An 18,014-nucleotide genomic window follows, 5' to 3' on the forward strand; every position below is an offset into this window, starting at 1 on the left:
ACTTTATTTAGCATGCATTGTATAGTGTATTTCCCACTGATTATTCTCTCTTATAGCATTTTTTTTCATGACTACATGATGCATGTTTTTTTTTTTAAGAAAAGAAAAAAGAAATGTTAACCACATTTGGTCATGCGGTAGATTCAGGAGGAGCGATTTGCTGAGCCAAACCAATCCCACAACCTAGATTTTCTCTCTCCTTCATATGGCCACATGGTTGTCTGTGCATAATAAAATCCTCCAAATGAGAGATTTTTGGTCAATGTAAGCTTCAGATCCCTCAACAATATAAATCTGACACAACCTCTTTCCTTCATGGTCTCCTATGGTCCTTTTTTGGTCCACTGCTGTTCATCATTTATATACTCGCTCTTGGTACCATTACTTATAGTCATCACCACCAGTACCATTTTAATACAGATGATGAATACACATATCTATTGAACACTAAATCCTTCACTTCCTTTCAACCTGCCTCACTCATAGGCTGTGCGCTATGTAACATAAAACACTGGTGTCTCCAAATCTGAAGCAAAATTAGACATACAATTGTTACAAAATAGTCTTCTTATCCCCTACTCAGTTTTCCCACACTCTCGATGCTCCCAAGCCAACTATGAAATATAATCTCTGCAGCATGTCCTGGATCTGCCCTGGGGTCTCCTTCCAGTGGGACATGCCTGATTAAGCTTCAGCAGGAACAAACTAGAATCTCAGTAGCTGCTCTTGATTAAGAGGAACAGCACCATGCACACACACTAACACCTAGGGCCACATATCTCTTAGAAATCAGTGAAAACAATGCTTACTGACTTGTAACTGAATCTAATCTCATTGGAAATGTTATGAAAGTCAAAAGTATTTTGTGATTTGAGCTTGAAAAAGGCATATGGCTTCTTCTGAAAGTGTGCCCCTTCTGTTTATGTGTTTTGTATGTGTTGAAGGGTATGCAGATGTTTAGGTATGAGTTCTGACAATGATATGATTCGGGTTTCCGACAGATAAAGACTGCTGTTGTCAAAACCAATTGTTTTAAAAAAGGAAATCAATTATTGTTTATCTTCTAGCAACGATGAAAAGCAGAGGAACAAATGCACTGTTCATAGAAAAACAGCTTTTTCTGCTGTAATGCAATTGACATACACAATTATGCATGCACTTTTTGACCATATAGGACACACTTATTGAAGCGAGTTATTTATAATCACGCTATTATGTTATCATCCAGCTGAGGATGGGTTCTCTTTCGAGTCTGGTTCCTCATGTCATCTCAGGGAGTTTTTCCTCACCAGTGTCACCTCAGGCAAATAAAATTGCTTTGATTTGAATTGACATCCAAAAAAAAAAACAAGAAATCACAAGGCAAATGCTGTTACACAACTTTTTTCCCCTGCTTGCACCGTTATAATCAGAAATTGGTTCTTTCTGCAGCGCATCTGTTCAGCCCTTCTTCCTCCAGGCCTCTGAATCATGACTCATTGCACAGGCATTTTGGCTTTTTGCAGCACCCATAAAGCCTTAAGTACTTTTCTTATTTACGTTCTCCAGACAGAGGAGAAATCTTTTGATCTCTGACATTTTACACTACTTTAGATTTGAAATTGATTAATTCTACTATCTCCTTTCTACACACATTACACATGGCTATAACCATTGTGCCATCTACATTTATTGCCAATATTTCTCATTCTATACTGTAGTCAGATATATGTGCAAACTTAGTTGTGTTTTAACTTTTACAAACTACTAGATTTAATCTAGAACATCTTTACAGCTTATGGGATATTCATAGATTTGTGCTTCATAACTGAGAAAGAAAAAAGCTGAGCTTATATTCATCCATTAAAGGCTGTAAAAGAGCATATAAAATGTAGGGGGGAATAGAAAATGTATATTATCTGCTTAATAAATTTATAGTTTCTTTAACATTTTTAAGGAGATATCTCTTGTTTTGGTGTAGGGAGTCGCACACGTCGCCCTTTTTCATCCTCCAAGAAGTATACAAAGCTAATTAGCTGTAAACACCATGTCAGAGTTAAACAGATGTGCAGACTGTGAAGACAAAACTAGCCAAAACCCATGACAAAAGAGAATGCAGAATCCAACTTTTTGAGTGAATGCATATTATTACTCCTCATCAAATTAAATTAAATTAAATTAAATTAAAAACACCCACCACCATCTGATATACATAGAATCTTAGTGCTATGGACAAATTTATATATAAAACCCACATCAAAGCGATGTATGACATTTTTAAGCTGTGTTTTTTAAGCTGTTGCTTGGTTGCTTGGGAATCAGTCTCACATTGTGCTGCACTTTGGGAACATTCTGCTGTTTTGGTCGGGTTCATTCTTTGTTCAAATGCTACAAAGACATTCACACACAATGTTCGAGTTTTAAGGATATTGTGGTTTTATTCTGGGCTTAAGACTTGTCGTGCATAAAGGCTAGTCAAAGGAGTAAGGGATGCAAATTGTGTATGGCTAAAATTAGTCCTAGTGACACTGTGAATCCATGTAAACTCCCAGACAGAGTAATGATCCACATATGCTACCTCTGCTTACATTTCCAGATTTCTTTTCTTATCTGGCATGCGGCTTGAGTGCCTCTTCTTCTGAGCAATCAAAAAATTTGAAGTCACATGAAGTCCATGTACAGGATCTACATATACTATATAATTAAATATAGAGAGGAAATTTGACATTAAATGAGATGTTCACTTTTCAGGTGAAAACATCATTGAGATTGGCTGGAATTTTACAGACAGAAACAGAATCAAGTAAGAAAGGCAAAGGTCTCCAGAACAACTGGAACATAATCTCTAAAAATGATTGGAAAAAAATTGATCAAGTGATTTCATTATACAGCTATAAAACATGATAGTGTACCAATGAGAACTGAGGTAGTCATATTTACATTACATACAGTAGAGTGGTGCTTGAAAGTTTGTGAACCATTTAGAATTTTCTATATTTCTGCATAAATATGACCTAAAACATCATCAGATTTTCACACAAGTCCTAAAAGTAGATAAAGAGAACCCAGTTAAACAAATGAGACAAAAATATTATACTCGGTCATTTATTTATTGAGGAAAATGATCCAATATTGCATATCTGTGAGTGGCAAAAGTATGTGAACCTTTGCTTTCAGTATCTGGTGTGACCCCCTTGTGCAGCAACAACTGCAACTAAACATTTCCGGTAACTGTTGATCAGTCCTACACACCAGCTTGGAAGAATTTTAGCCCATTCTTCCATACAGAACAGCTTCAACTCTGGGATGTTGGTGGGTTTCCTCACATGAACTGCTCGCTTCAGGTCCTTCCACAACATTTCGATTGGATTAAGGTCAGGACTTTGACTTGGCCATTACAAAACATTAACTTTATTCTTCTTTAACCATTCTTTGGTCGAATGACTTGTGTGCTTAGGGTCATTGTCTTGCTGCATGACTCACCTTCTCTTGAGATTCAGTTCATGGACAGATGTCCTGACATTTTCCTTTAGAATTCGCTGATATAATTCAGAATTCATTGTTCCATCAATGATGGCAAGCCATCCTGGCCCAGATGCAACAAAACAGGCCCAAACCATGATACTACCACCACCATGTTTCACAGATGGGATAAGGTTCTTATGCTGGAATGCAGTGTTTTCCTTTCTCCAAACATAACGCTTCTCATTTAAACCAAAAAGTTCTATTTTGGTCTCATCCATCCACAAAACATTTTTCCAATAGCCTTCTGGCTTGTCCACATGATCTTTAGCAAACTGCAGATGAGCAGCAGTGTTCTTTTTGGACAGCAATGGCTTTCTCCTTGCAACCCTGCCATGCACACCATTGTTGTTCAGTGTTCTCCTGATGGTGGACTCATGAACATTAACATTAGCCAATGTGAGAGAGGCCTTCAGTTGCTTAGAAGTTACCCTGGGGTCCTTTGTGACCTCACCGACTATTACACGCCTTGCTCTTGGAGTGATCTCTGTTGGTCAACCACTCCTGGGGAGGGTAACAATGGTCTTGAATTTCCTCCATTTATACACAATCTATCTGACTGTGGATTGGTGGAGTTCAAACTCTTTAGAGATGGTTTTGTAACCTTTTCTAGCCTGATGAGCATTAACAATGCTTTTTCTGAGGTCCTCAGAAATCTCCTTTGTTCGTGCCATGATGCACTTCCACAAATATGTGTTGTATCGATCAGATTTTGATAGATCCCTGTTCCTTAAATAAAACAGGATGCCCACTCACACCTGATTGTCATCCCATGGATGACAAGTCGCCAGGTCATCACAGGGCTGACACATAGACATCCATTCACACCTACGGTCAATTTAGAGTCACCAGTTAACCTAATCTGCATGTCTTTGGGGGAAACCGGAGCACCCAGAGGAAACCCACTTGGACAACATGCAAACTCCACACAGAAAGGCCCTCGCCGGCCATGGGGCTTGTACCCAGACCTTCTTGCTGTAAGGCGACAGCGCTAACCACTACACCACCGTGCCACCCCCCTTGTCTCTTTTTTTTTTTTTTTTAAATTGTGCGTGGTGGCTCTTGATGCACTGACAACAGCCTCGGTCCACTCCTTGTGAAGCTCTCTGACTTTTCCTGACAATCCTCTCAAGGCTGTGATCATCACTGTTGCTTGTGCAACTTTTCCAGCCTTTCTTTTCAGTAATGACCTTCTGTGGCTTACCTTCCTTGTGGAGGGTTTTGATAATCGTCTTCTTGACAACTGTCAAGTCAGCAGCCTTCCCCATGATTGTGGTTGCGTGCACTGAACTAGTCTGAGAGATATACAGGATTTATACTGTTTTACTCAACTCTAAATGAATTACTCTAATATTTTGAGATTTTTTTTTTGTGCACTGTGTAAAGAATCCAATGTCCACACAGGTTTTAGAGTTCAACGAAGATTTACTATTATTTGGCAAACTTGAAGCAGGTATCACAGATAGGCAAGTGATAGGAACTTTTTTCTAACTGCCACAACATGAGTCTAACGTACACTGTAAAAAATTATATCTTAGCAAGTGGAAATATCTTGAAAATAGTTGAAATGATCTAGCATTTCCTATTAGAAGAATACAAGACACCAATTCTGAGATTATTAAACCTAGTTCTAGATTGCAACCAATTTATTCTAAGATGTCTTATCAAGGGCAGCACGGTGGTGTAGTGATTAGCACTGTCACCTCACAGCAAGAAGGTCTGGGTTCGAGCCCTGTGGCCGGCGAGGGCCTTTCTGTGCGGAGTTTGCATGTTCTCCCCGTGTCCGCGTGGGTTTCCTCCGGGTGCTCCGGTTTCCCCCACAGTCCAAAGACATGCAGGTTAGGTTAACTGGTGACTCTAAATTGACCGTAGGTGTGAATGTGAGTGTGAATGGTTGTCTGTGTCTATGTGTCAGCCCTGTGATGACCTGGCGACTTTTCCAGGGTATACCCCGCCTTTTGCCCATAGTCAGCTGGGATAGGCTCCAGCTTGCCTGTGACCCTGTAGAACATCAGCTAGAGATGATGAGATGAGATGTCTTATCAAGTAAAAATATCTGTCCATGCAGCAAGATAATTTCACTAGTATTAAGTAATTTTCTCCTCAAATTCAGTTTTCAATTTTTTGCAGTGTAAGCGATGCTCATTCTCAGTGATGTAAACAGAAAGCACTTAAAGGTATATTGCTACATTTATATGTGCACATTTCATGACATCTCCCCTTTTTAGTTTTTGTGTCTTTCTCTAAGAACAAAACAAGACAAAAATACATTTCCTGGCTCTTACTGAACATGCAAAGGATAGTGCATTCAATACATCAGTATGAAACTGGTATTAATTGATTCAACTTATCAACATCAACATTAATCTGTGCATCATATTAGAGCATTAGAACATCAGTTCCCTTTTTTTTTAAATCAGGTTCAACAAGAGTCTGGTGTTGCCATCATTAAAGATGAAAAGCAGCTCATACATTAAATCAAAATAATACAAAACATAATAGCAAAAAACAAAAAAGAATGTGTCACATCACAATCTTGCCTTGAAGTTACATTGAACATTGTCATCCGCATTTCATTACCTCTAAAACAGTAGATATACATGTAGATACGACAAAGTAACATTAAGAAGAGTTTAAGAGGAATCTGTTAACTGCAGTTTTAAAAGTGTTCACATTTGCAATGACAGGGAAAACTGAGGCTGGCAATGAGTTCCACAGCCTGCTTGTCCTTGGTACATATGAAGATAAATGAAGCTGAGTGTTGGATCTTGGCACATTGATGAGGTATGGGTGACCACTTGTAGTTGAATGGGTTACTCGTGTTCCAGTGGTATGGGTGACCACTTGTAGTTGAATGGGTTACTCGTGTTCCAGTAACTTGGGTCGGCAGAATTCCTACAAGTTCCTCAGAAGGTTGCAGGAAGATGTGCCGGTAGAAGGTACTGAGACTGGCTACTTTCCTCCTGTGGTCCAAGGGGAAAATGCCAGCCTGTTGTGGGTCCCTAATTTGAAGTTGGCATACAGTTTTCCTCTGGAGTCTGTCTAGCAGCTTTAGAGCCGTTGTGCCAGCACCGCTCCATATTGGGGAAGCATATTCCATGAGGGGACGAATACGCCTTATATACTGTTATCCGAGCCTGAAGAGGGAGAAGGTCTCTTGTACGCCCAAAGAGGTATAACCTCCTAGCCGTCTTCTTGGCAAGGCTTTTGATGAATGGAGTCCAAGTTAGAGTATTGGTGATGGTGACACCAAGGAGAGTAATACTCTGTGTGGGCTTTAGCTCTTCATTCATGAAGTAGAGAGAAGGATGGGTCTGTTCTCGTTTCCTACTTATAATCATCTCAGTTTTACCTGCATTGAATGTTATACACCAGTCAGAGGCCCATTTGTCTATTTTGTCCAGGTCCCATTGTAGGCTCTCAGCACAGGTGTTTCTCAGGCTGGGATTTTTTATAATGACATGTAGAGTTGAATCATCTGCAAACAGATGAAGGTCATTCTTTAAGTGAGATGCAAGTGTCAAGGACCAGACAGGAGAGGAGATCAAATGCACTCAAACCACAGTTTAATAATAACAGGGGAAAAGGGAGTTGGGAGAACGTGTGTGTGTGTGAAGTTCAGTGGCAGGAGGACTGAGAGGCAGGGATGGCTGGTGACATCTGAGGTCTCCCATCCAAGTACTGACCAGACCCAACCCTGCTTAGCTTCTGAGATCAGACAGGATCAGGTGTTGTCAGAGAGGTGTGGCTGTAGGCTGACAGCACTTGGGTTTCAGGCAGTCTCCCAGCAGTAGCCCCTCAGCAGGCTGGAGTTAATGAGCAGGCTGGAACACAGAGTCACAGATCAGATAGCAAGATAGGGGACAGAAATGCAGGGTCAGGTTACCGGGGCTGAAGAGTAGGGCTCCAGGCAGGGCTGCTCACACCGGGCTGATGGAGAGGCAGGTGAGCAGCAGGGCTGGGCAGGCTGGAGATCAGGCAAAGGTACAGGAGAGGCAGGCAAGAGGCAGAGTCGACAGGACAGAAGGAAGATCAGGTTACTGGGGCTGGAGAGCAGACAGAGTCAGACGGAACAGAATATCGTCAGGAGTCAGAGTAGTAGGACCACAGAGCAGGTTATCATGCTGGAAGTTGCAGATGATCTGACACTGAGGCTTGGGAGAACTGCAGCTTAAATACACACAGGGGGGAAGCAGGTGATCGGCAACAGCCAATGACAGTCACTGAAAGTTAATAAGAGGAAGTGAGAGTGGGTGTGGCCGGTAATGCTGAGTGGAGATGTTACCTGAAGAGAGAAGCCCACAGGTAGGACCATGACAGCAAGGTCATCAATAAAAATGAGAAAAAGTAAGGGCCCTAAAACAGTGCCTTGGGGAACTCCGGCAGTTATGGGCACTGATGAAGAGGTAAATCCATCTAGTACAACAGATTGGTGTCTGTCAGCTAGAAAGGATGAAATCCAGCCATACAGGTCACCTTGAATACCAAAGGAGGTCAGCTTGGACAATAGACCGCAGTGCCAAACACGGTCAAAGGCTTTCTTAATGTCCAGGGCAAGAACTCTAATTTCTCTCTGAGAGTCAAGAGCATTGTTCCACCACTGGGTAATATATGAAAGCATGTCGATTGTTGATTGACACAGTTTCAATAAAGTTTTCCAGTTCACAGAATCAATAAACTTTTCCTTTTTTCTCCCCACAGTCCATGGCTCAATTATTAAACAAAGTAGCCACACTTACCACAGTGAACATGTGATTTATTTTCTTTTCACAGATTTAATCTTTCTACACGTTTGCTCAGTCTGCCAGACTGGTATGTAACAGTCCATTTTGTGTGTCTGGTGGTTTGACACCGGGGGTCAGTGAGACAGTGTCAGTGGAGACTGCAGGGTCAGGCTGCTGTTTAGCAGCTCCTTGCTGTAGTCCATCTGGAGCTAAAGGGTGTGTGACTCTAGCTCTGGCAGGAACATGTTGTAAGTGACAGCAGTTGCATCTCAATGTTGCTCCCTGGGGTGTTTCGATGACAAAGGAGCGTGGTGTGATGCTTTCTCGAGGGAGAACAGTGGGTGTTCCCCAGGATCTCTGATGGGCCAGCTTCATGAGAACAGGATCACCTGGCTTTAACAATGGTAGGGGTGTAGCTCTGTGGTGCTGATTAAAGTAGAAGGCTTGTTTCTGTTTCTCCATTGCATCTTTATTCTTGACAATTTCCAGATCTGGCCATCGGGGCTGAAGGTTTCCTTCCAGTGTTGGAAGAGTTGTCTTAATCTTCCGGCCCAAGCAACTCTGCTGGGCTCACACCTGTGGTGGTGCAAGGCGTTGACCGAAAGCACATGAGGGCGAGCAGAGGGTCTTTCTGCTTTAGGATTCTCTTTGCAGTCTGAACTCCTCTCTCTGCATGTCCGTTCCCTTGGGTGTCTTGTGTGGACTCAAAGTAATGTGCATAAAGTCAAACTCCCTCGCAAACTCCTTAAACTCCTGGCATGAGAATTGAGGCCCATTGTCAGGCATGACCTCATCTGGACAGCCAAATCTCGCAAACACTGCCTTCAGCTTTAAGATAACCTGTGAGGCAGTGGTTGTTTGCAAGTGAAGTATCTCAAGGAACTGGAAGAAATAGTCTGATACAATGAGGTAAGTGTGTTTGTTATGATCACACAGGTCAATAGCAAGTCTCTTCCAAGGCCAGTCAGGTAGAGGGGTTGAAATGAAAGGTTCTTTTTGCTGAGTGGGTTTCATCTCACAGCACACCTGACAGGACTGGACTTTGTGTTTGATTTCAGATGAGATGCCAGGCTCATACACTCACCATATGGGCCCGCTCTCTGCACTTTGTCAGACCTTGGTGTCCATCATGTATGTGATCCAGGATGTTAGCTCTCAACACATTTGGAATCACCATACAGCTTCCTCTGATGACAATCCCATTGTATTCAGATAGTTCACTTTTGATAGGAAAATACTCCCTGATTGCTGTTGGGACATTACCTATGTACTCTGGCCACCCTGACTTGATATACTGCAACACTATCTGTAGATTACAGTCAGCTGCTGTAGCTGTCTTTATGGATTCCAGCCTATGTGGGGTGGCTGGCATATTATCAACAACAGCTGCTATATAACATGCCACATCTGAGTGAGTGTCAGTCTCTTTTTCCAGGCACTGTAGCGGACTCCGTGAGACAGTGTCAGCCACTGTCAAGGTCTTCCCTGGTGCATATTCGGCTATCAGTTTAAACCTCATAAGTCTCATGAGTAGCCTTTGGCACTGTATTGGTACATTGTCCAAGTTCTTTTTATTCATGAGTGGCACCAGGGGTTTGTGATTGGTGACCAACTTAAAATTTTCAAGGCCACGCAGGTACTTTTGGAATCTCTCACAAGCCCAGACACTCACCAAACACTCTTTCTCAACCTGTGCATATCTGGTCTTGGCCTCAGACAGACGACATGAACAGTATGTCCTGGATTTTCAATCCCCAGTGTGCAGCTGCAGCAGCACCCCATCTGTGCTATAGCTGCTGGCATCGGCTGAGACAGCAGTAGGTCGGTTCACGTCATATAATTTCAGGACTGGAGAGGTGGACAGAATGTTTTTAATGCGCTTGAACACTTCCTGCTGAGGGTGGTCCCACATCCAAACTGACTTGGATCTCAACAGTTCATATAGTGGCTAGCCCACTGTTGACAGATTGGGAATGTACTTCCCCAGGTAACTGAACATGCCCAAAACACGTTTTAGCTCTTGCACATTCTGTGGTGGTGGGAGCTCACAGATTGCCTTGACTTTATCAGGGTCAGGTCTCACGCCTGATTTGTCAATGACTTGACCCAGGAAGTGAAGCTGGGCCTGTCTGAACTTACATTTTTCTTTGTTCAGCTTCAGGCAGGCTGACTCTATCCTCACCAACACCTTGCTGAGACACTGGTTGTGCTGCTCTGGAGTGTCGCCATACACCAGTACATCATCCATGAAGATAGCCACACCTTCAAGGCCGTTGAGGGTCTCGGTCATTTTCCACTGGAAAATTTCTGGAGCACTTGTGATTCCGAACTGGGGTCATTTGAAGGCGTATCTCCTGAAGGGTGTTAATTTGCTGCTTTCTGGGTGAAGAGGACTCTGCCAAAACCCTGAGGCGGCATCTAGTGATGTAAATGTGGTTGCACCACTCAGCTTTAGTGTGATTTCCTCTGCAGTAGGAAGAACGTATCTCTCTCTTTACAGCTTCATTTAACCTCTTCAAATCCACACAGACGTGCACCTTTCCATTTTTCCTTGGAACCAGCACCATCGGGGCACACCAGTCTGTAGGTTCAGTCACGGGTTCTATCACTTCATTCTCCTCCATGCACTGTAATGCCTCCTTTACTGTCTGCAATAGAGGCAAAGGGACCTGATGAGCAGTGTGCACTGAGTATTGGGGAGCATTCTCGTTTAGCTGGATTTTAACAGGTTCTGTTTTAAGAGTTCCATACTCACCAAACACCTTGTGGACTTTCAGCCATCAGCTACAATTTACATGACAGTTCTTTATCAAGAATGCCCACAACAATGCGGTCAAGAATATGTTCATCTCTGTTTACACCAAAGTTACACTGTTCAGACATCTCATAAAGGGCTCTGATAAACACTTCAGCTTTTTCACCGGGCCGCTGCACTCTCTGGTGAAAACACGCGCACTCGTGAATCACGTTCCATTTAGGATAGAAGTACTCATCGTATTTCCCTAACACAACATCAAACAACTTCTTATCCACCTCCTCCGTAAAGGTGAAAGACTTGAAAATGTTTTCCACTTCACAGCCCATGGCATAAATCAGTGAACTGACCTGAACTTCGCTGTCCTTTTTTGTCAGTGTCATTACCATTCAAAATCGCTGGAACTGTTGCTTCCAGTCAGCCCATTCATTCGGATGATCAAAAGCTAAACTTTCCAGGGGATTAAACTTGGCCATCTTTCTGAAGCGATGTGTCCATCAAGCGCTTCTGACACCATGTAAAGAATCCAATGTCCACACAGGTTTTAGAGTTCAACGAAGACTTACTATTATTTGACAAACTTGAAGCAGGTATCACAGACAGGCAAGTGATAGGAACTTTTTTCTAACTGCCACAACGTGAGTCTCACGTAAGTGATGCTCATTACCAGTGACATAAACAGAAAGCACTTAAAGGTATATTGCCACATTTATATGTGCACAATTCATGATACGCTATAGGCCATACTTATTAAAATTAAAATAGAAAATGGTTGAAACATTTTAGTTTATGTGTAATGAGTGTAGAATATATTACATTTTCACTTTGTTAAATAACTAATGGAAAATATGGAACTTTTTCATGATATTCTAATTGTTCAAAATGCATTTATATATATGAATGATATCACACAGTCATGCAAAGATATGAAGATTATCTTCAAGTGGTGAATATAGTTCATGAGTGAGCATAGCAAATGAGTGAAATATTTTTCAACACAAGAATAATAAGAATAATGTAAAGATTAAAGATATTAGTGAGCACCCCTGCTAGTTGGTTAGCACATGACTTCAGTGTGTGGCCTGGCACCCTGTCTGGTCCTGCTGCTTTGGTGATGTCAAGCTTCCTCAGAGTGGATCTCACCTGATGGTGCTGTACAACAAGTACAGGCTCTTCCATGGATGACATTGTTATTTCAGCTCTCACTCTGCTGGCCAGTGTGCACAAAGAACTGGTTCAGGGTGTCAGAAAGCATAGCGTCATGGCTGGTCAGTGAGGTGCTACTCTTGTAGTCCGTTATGCTTTTAATACCTCTCCACATGCTGCAAGCGTTGTTGTTTTCAAAGTGGCTCTCAATGCATTGCTGTTATCTGTGCTTGGCTTCTTTAATGCTTTTCTTCAGTTCTCTCTGGGCATTACTGTAAGCCAGCCTGTCCTCTGACCTGTTGGCAACATCCTGTGCCCTAAGCAGAGACCGTACATTACTGTCAAACCAGGGCTTTTGGTTGGGGAACACCTTGATGGTCTTGGTGGTTAACACAATGTCAGTGCAGAAGGCTATGCAAGTCAAAACAGATGAGCTGTATTCCTCTAAGTCTGTACTCTGTGCAAACAACTCCCAGTCTGTATTTTCAAAACCATCCTGCAGCAGTGAAGTGGATTCTTCACTGCAGACTTGGACAGTTTTAACAGCTAGTCATGTTCTGCAGATTAGAGGTCTGTAAGCTGGAATTATTTCCAGTGCAATGTGCTCAGATAGGCCAAGCTGTGGGGATGGGGCAGCTTTATAAGCTCCTGCAATATTCTTGTATCTGGTTGGGAAATGTACATTATCATGTAGTTTGGGCAATACAGTCTTTAAATCCACATGATTAAAGTCTCCTACTACAATCACAGCTCCCTCTGGATGTGTATTCACCTGGTTATGAATGGTGTCATGCAGCTCCTCCAGAGCCATCTTAACATTAGCCTGTGGTGGAATGTAAACAGCCATGATTAAGATAGCAGTAAACTCTCTCAGCATGTAGAGAGGTCTGCATTTCAAAGCCAGATATTCAGTGCCGGGGGAGCAATGTGGCCTAATAATGTCTGTAGATGCACACCAGTCATTATTAATGTATATGCACACTCCTCCACCTTTGCTCTTCCTGGAGTCATCAATTCTGTCTGCTTGGTAAACAGAGCAGCCCACGAGCTTGATAACCACGTCAGAGATGGTGCTATCCAGCCAGGTCTCTGTGATTACCATCATCCAGCTATCCGTACAATAATCCTTAGTTGTATTTCATCTATCTTGTTGACGAGTGACTGGGAGTTGGTGAGGAAAAGACTTGGCAGCGAAGGTTTGTGGGGGTTAGCCCATAGCCTAGCTCGTATGCCAGCTCTTTTTCCTCGCTTCTGCTTCCTTTCCTTATGCCACCTCTGATGCCTCATGGGTGGGATGATAGTTATACCACTGGGCTTTTCAATACACAGAATCTCCGATGGTATAGAGTACAGGCTTTTGGAGGTGTAATCCTAACATAAATCTCCAATTTTAGGCAGTTCGGTTTGTCCATAATATTGTCATGATCCGCCCCGGACTTCCACTCCAGAGAATCATTATCTCCCAGTTCAGCGCAATCCGGCTCTGGGACAGGACTTCCATCTTGCCGGCATCCACTTCCTGGTTTGTTCTGCTGTGCATAAAAGGGCCGTTCTCAGAAGGGGACTTTGCCTGATGTTTTTAACAATATTGACTCCAGAATCAGTAGAGCACTTTATGCAGATGATGGGGCACTGTGGGTGAGAGGCCGAAATTCTGATAGTCTAAGGAACAGAATGCAAATAGCTATAAACGAGGTTGAAAGATGGTCACATGAGTGGGGGTTTCATTTATCTGTTGAAAAGACACAAGTTATATATTTCTCAAAGAAAAGGGTTAACCCTACAGTGGACCTCAGGTTGTATGGGCAGCCACTCAAGCAAACGGATAATTTAAGATACCTTGGTGTATGGTTCAATATCAAACTTTCTTTTAAAAATCATATTCAAAAGGTTATAGACAAATGTAAAAAGGGAATTAATATTCTGAAATGCTTAGCAGGGAATGACTGGGGGGCATCAAGCACATCCTTGAAAAGAATTTATAGTGCCCTAATCCGACCAGTATTGGATTATGGATGTATAGCATATAATTCAGCAGCCAAGACTTCCTTGTTAGAGCTAAACAAGATACAAGCCAAAGCCCTCCGTATATGCTGTGGTGCCTTCAGGACCTCTCCAGTCCCAGCACTTCAGGTGGAAGCAGGGGAGATGCCACTGGACCTCAGGCGACTGAAATTATCAGTATCATACTGGCTAAACCTACAGGGTCATGAAGATAATCACCCAACCAAACAGGTACTAAGGGAATGCTGGGAGTATGGTCGACCCGTACACAGTTTTGGGTGGGATGGTAATCAGCAGGCAGATCAATTGGGGATCAGTGACATTCCTCTTTGCAAAACAATTACAAGGTCAATCATTCCCCCTTGGTTATCTTATTTCCCTATTGTAAATTTGGAAACTAAGGAGATTGCAAAATCCAGAGGTTTTTACCAGAATGTACAGCAGTATTTAGAAGTAATGTATGATGACACGACACAGATATATACAGATGCTTCTAAAGACGAAACTGGTAAGACAGGAGCAGCAGTATTCATCCCCAGCTACAATATAAGTATTGGGAAAAGGACGTCAGATCACTTGTCAATTTTTTTCAGCAGAAATGATGGCTATTATACTGGCCCTGCAGTGGGTGGAGAAGGTGAGAGGCCTAGTAAAGCAGTTATTTGCTCAGATTCTATGTCTTCCTTAAATAGTATCCAGAGTGGAAAATCTACATGCCGACAAGATCTCTTAGATGAAATTAACCATCTCGTATTTAAGATAAATCAACATAAAACTTTTATTCAGTTCACATGGGTTCCAGCTCATAAGGGGGTTGAGGGTAATGAGAGAGTGGATAAAATGGCCAAAGAGGCCATCAAGGCAAATGAGGTTGAGTTAGAAGTCCCATTAAGCAAGGCAGAAATTAAAGTAATAATTAAAGACAACATCAACAAAATGTGGCAGGAGAGATGGAATACAGAGGAGAAAGGAAGCCATCTATATAATTTACAAAAGGAGGTGGTGTTTAGAAGGGGTGGTGAACTGAAACGACAGGAGGAGGTTTGGTTGACGAGGCTGAGGATAGGACACACAAGTCTAAATAGTGGGTTGTATACAATAGGGAAACATCATTCTTGGGGCCTGTGCATACTGTGGAGAAGTAGAAAAGGTTGAGCATGTTCTTATACACTGTACACAGTATTCCAGTGAAAGAGAGAAAATGGGGAGAACATTAAGAAAATCTGTAACTATAGATAACTTATTAAGTCAGCCATTCACACAATCAGCAGTAACAGCTCTAACACAGTATTTAAAGGACACTCAACTAGCAAATAGAATTTAGGGTTTTTTTTGTTATAATCAGTCTGCAATGACTTGTTTATTTGTTTATCCTCGTGAAGGGTTTCACGTGAAGATTTGTTTATCCTCATGAATGGTTTCATGGGAAGATTTGTTTATCCTCATGAATGGTTTCATGGGAAGATTTGTTTATCCTCGTAAATGGTTTCATGGGAAGATTTGTTTATCCTCATGAATGGTTCCATGGGAAGATTTGTTTATCCTCGTGAAGGGTTTCATGGGAAGATTTGTTTATCCTCATGAATGGTTTCATGGGAAGATTTGTTTATCCTCATGAATGGTTTCATGGAAAGATTTGTTTATCCTCGTGAATGATTTCACGGGAAGATTTGTTTATCCTCGTGAATGGTTTCACGGGAAGATTTGTTTATCCTCATGAATGGGTCCATGGGAAGATTTGTTTATCCTCATGAATGGTTCCATGGGAAGATTTGTTTATCCTCATGAATGGTTTCATGGGAAGATTTGTTTATCCTCATGAATGGTTTCATGGGAAGATTTGTTTATCCTCATGAATGGTTTCATGGGAAGATTTGATTATCCTCATGAATGGTTTCATGGGAAGATTTGTTTATCCTCATGAATGGTTTCATGGGAAGATTTGTTTATCCTCACGAATGGTTTCATGGGAAGATTTGTTTATCCTCATTAATGGTTTCATGGGGAGATTTGATTATCCTCATGAATGGTTTCATGGGAAGATTTGTTTATCCTCATGAAGGGTTTCACGGGAAGATTTGTTTATCCTCATGAATGGTTTCATGGGATGATTTGTTTATCCTCGTGACTGGTCATCACGGGAAGAATTGCTTTATCCTCGTGGAGAATACCACAGGAAGAATTAGTGCGCAGTATATGAGTTATATGTATGATCAGAATATTGGGGTGTGATACTAGTTGTAATCTCTAGTATCAAAGAGGGGATTGTAAGGTTTTATTTCTTTGTAAGGATAAATAATTGTAAGAATTTATTCTTAATAATTGTAAAGGATTTAGTATGTGACCCTCTGTTTTGTTTAAAATGGCTAAGAAGGCATTCTTCTGTCTCTGGCATTCAAGAAGTGACCTTCTGTCTAAGCTAGACACATTGCTCGAGACGTAATATTGATATCTTTTGGAACATTTTATCAGAACTGTGCTATCTCTGATCTAAGGTTGTGCGTAAATGTTGATATCTGTTAGAACATCTGCTGATATGAAATGTATAACCTTTGGTCAATCAAACCTGTATAACCAACTTCCAAAATCCTTATTTCCCTTATAAAATCCTTATAAGATGCAAATTAAAATAATTTACCTAAAATTTGAATGATAATTAACAATGATATATCCCAGTTACTTGTTATTCAATATTAATAACAATAAACCTTCAGAATGAATACAAAGCTCCAATGTTTGACAAAAACACAAAGTGTAAATGTTATGCGCTCTTTTATCATCATGGGAATTGATTATAGCTCATTTTAATCTCAACGATTAATATCCCTTGAGATCACACCTCAGCCCGGTAGATGGCGGTAATACACATCGATTGTTAACCGCCAATAAATCGACAGAAGAAGAAGAAGGGGACTTTGCCAGAACGTCTTGTTGGTTTCTCACGTCGTCTCTGTGCCATTATTGCTTCCTGGATTTTTGCTCTGTTTTTGCCTATTCTTTGCCACAGTTTTTGCACTCTCATCTTGTCATTTTTTCATGTTTTTTGTGCTATGTTTTTTGTTTACAGTTTTTTGTCAGGACTATTTTTCATGTTTTTTCATACTAGCATTTTGTCTTTGCCTACTTCATTTTTGTCTGGACTATTTTTGCTATTTTTTTCGTTTACTCTCTTGGACTTCAGTTAAATCTTTTTTTTATTAATTGGATTTTCTAGTTTGTGTTTCTGCTTTTGGATCCTAACTCACCACATCTCGTCACCCATAACAAATATAAACGTCCACCAAGTGCTTGAACCATATTTTATATATAATATATGGGGAAGCCATGGCCTAATGGTTAGAGAAGTAGCTTTGGGACCAAAAGCTCACTGGTTCAATTCTCTGGACCAGAGGGAATGGCTGAAGCAAGGCACCTAACCCCCAACTGCTCCCTAGGCAGAATGCTGTATGTTGCTACGTAGATATGTTGTATGTCACTCTGGATAAGAGTGTCTGCTAAATAGCATTAATGAGATATTACATATATATTCAACAGTTATTCCACAAAATCAAGTTGTACATGAGCTGATAGCTGGCAAGGCACGTAGCACCGAATTGGCAATAAGCCACGTACAACAAGATTGAGTGGAATAACAGTTTTATTCTAGCCACATTCACTGGATTTTGAGAAATAGAGCATTTTATTTTTTGTAAATTCAATAAATATTTTATACAAAAACTCTGACAAATGCCCATAGTCAGCTGGGATAGGCTCCAGCTTGCCTGCAACCCTGTAGAACAGGATAAGCGGCTAGAGATAATGAGATGAGATGAGAAGTCTGACAAAATCATTTCCACTTAGAATGTAAACAAAGCAGCAAAATGACAGTAGCAATTTGTGAAAAA

This window comes from Neoarius graeffei, chromosome 9 (assembly GCF_027579695.1).
Source record: "Neoarius graeffei isolate fNeoGra1 chromosome 9, fNeoGra1.pri, whole genome shotgun sequence".
NCBI lineage: Eukaryota > Metazoa > Chordata > Actinopteri > Siluriformes > Ariidae > Neoarius > Neoarius graeffei.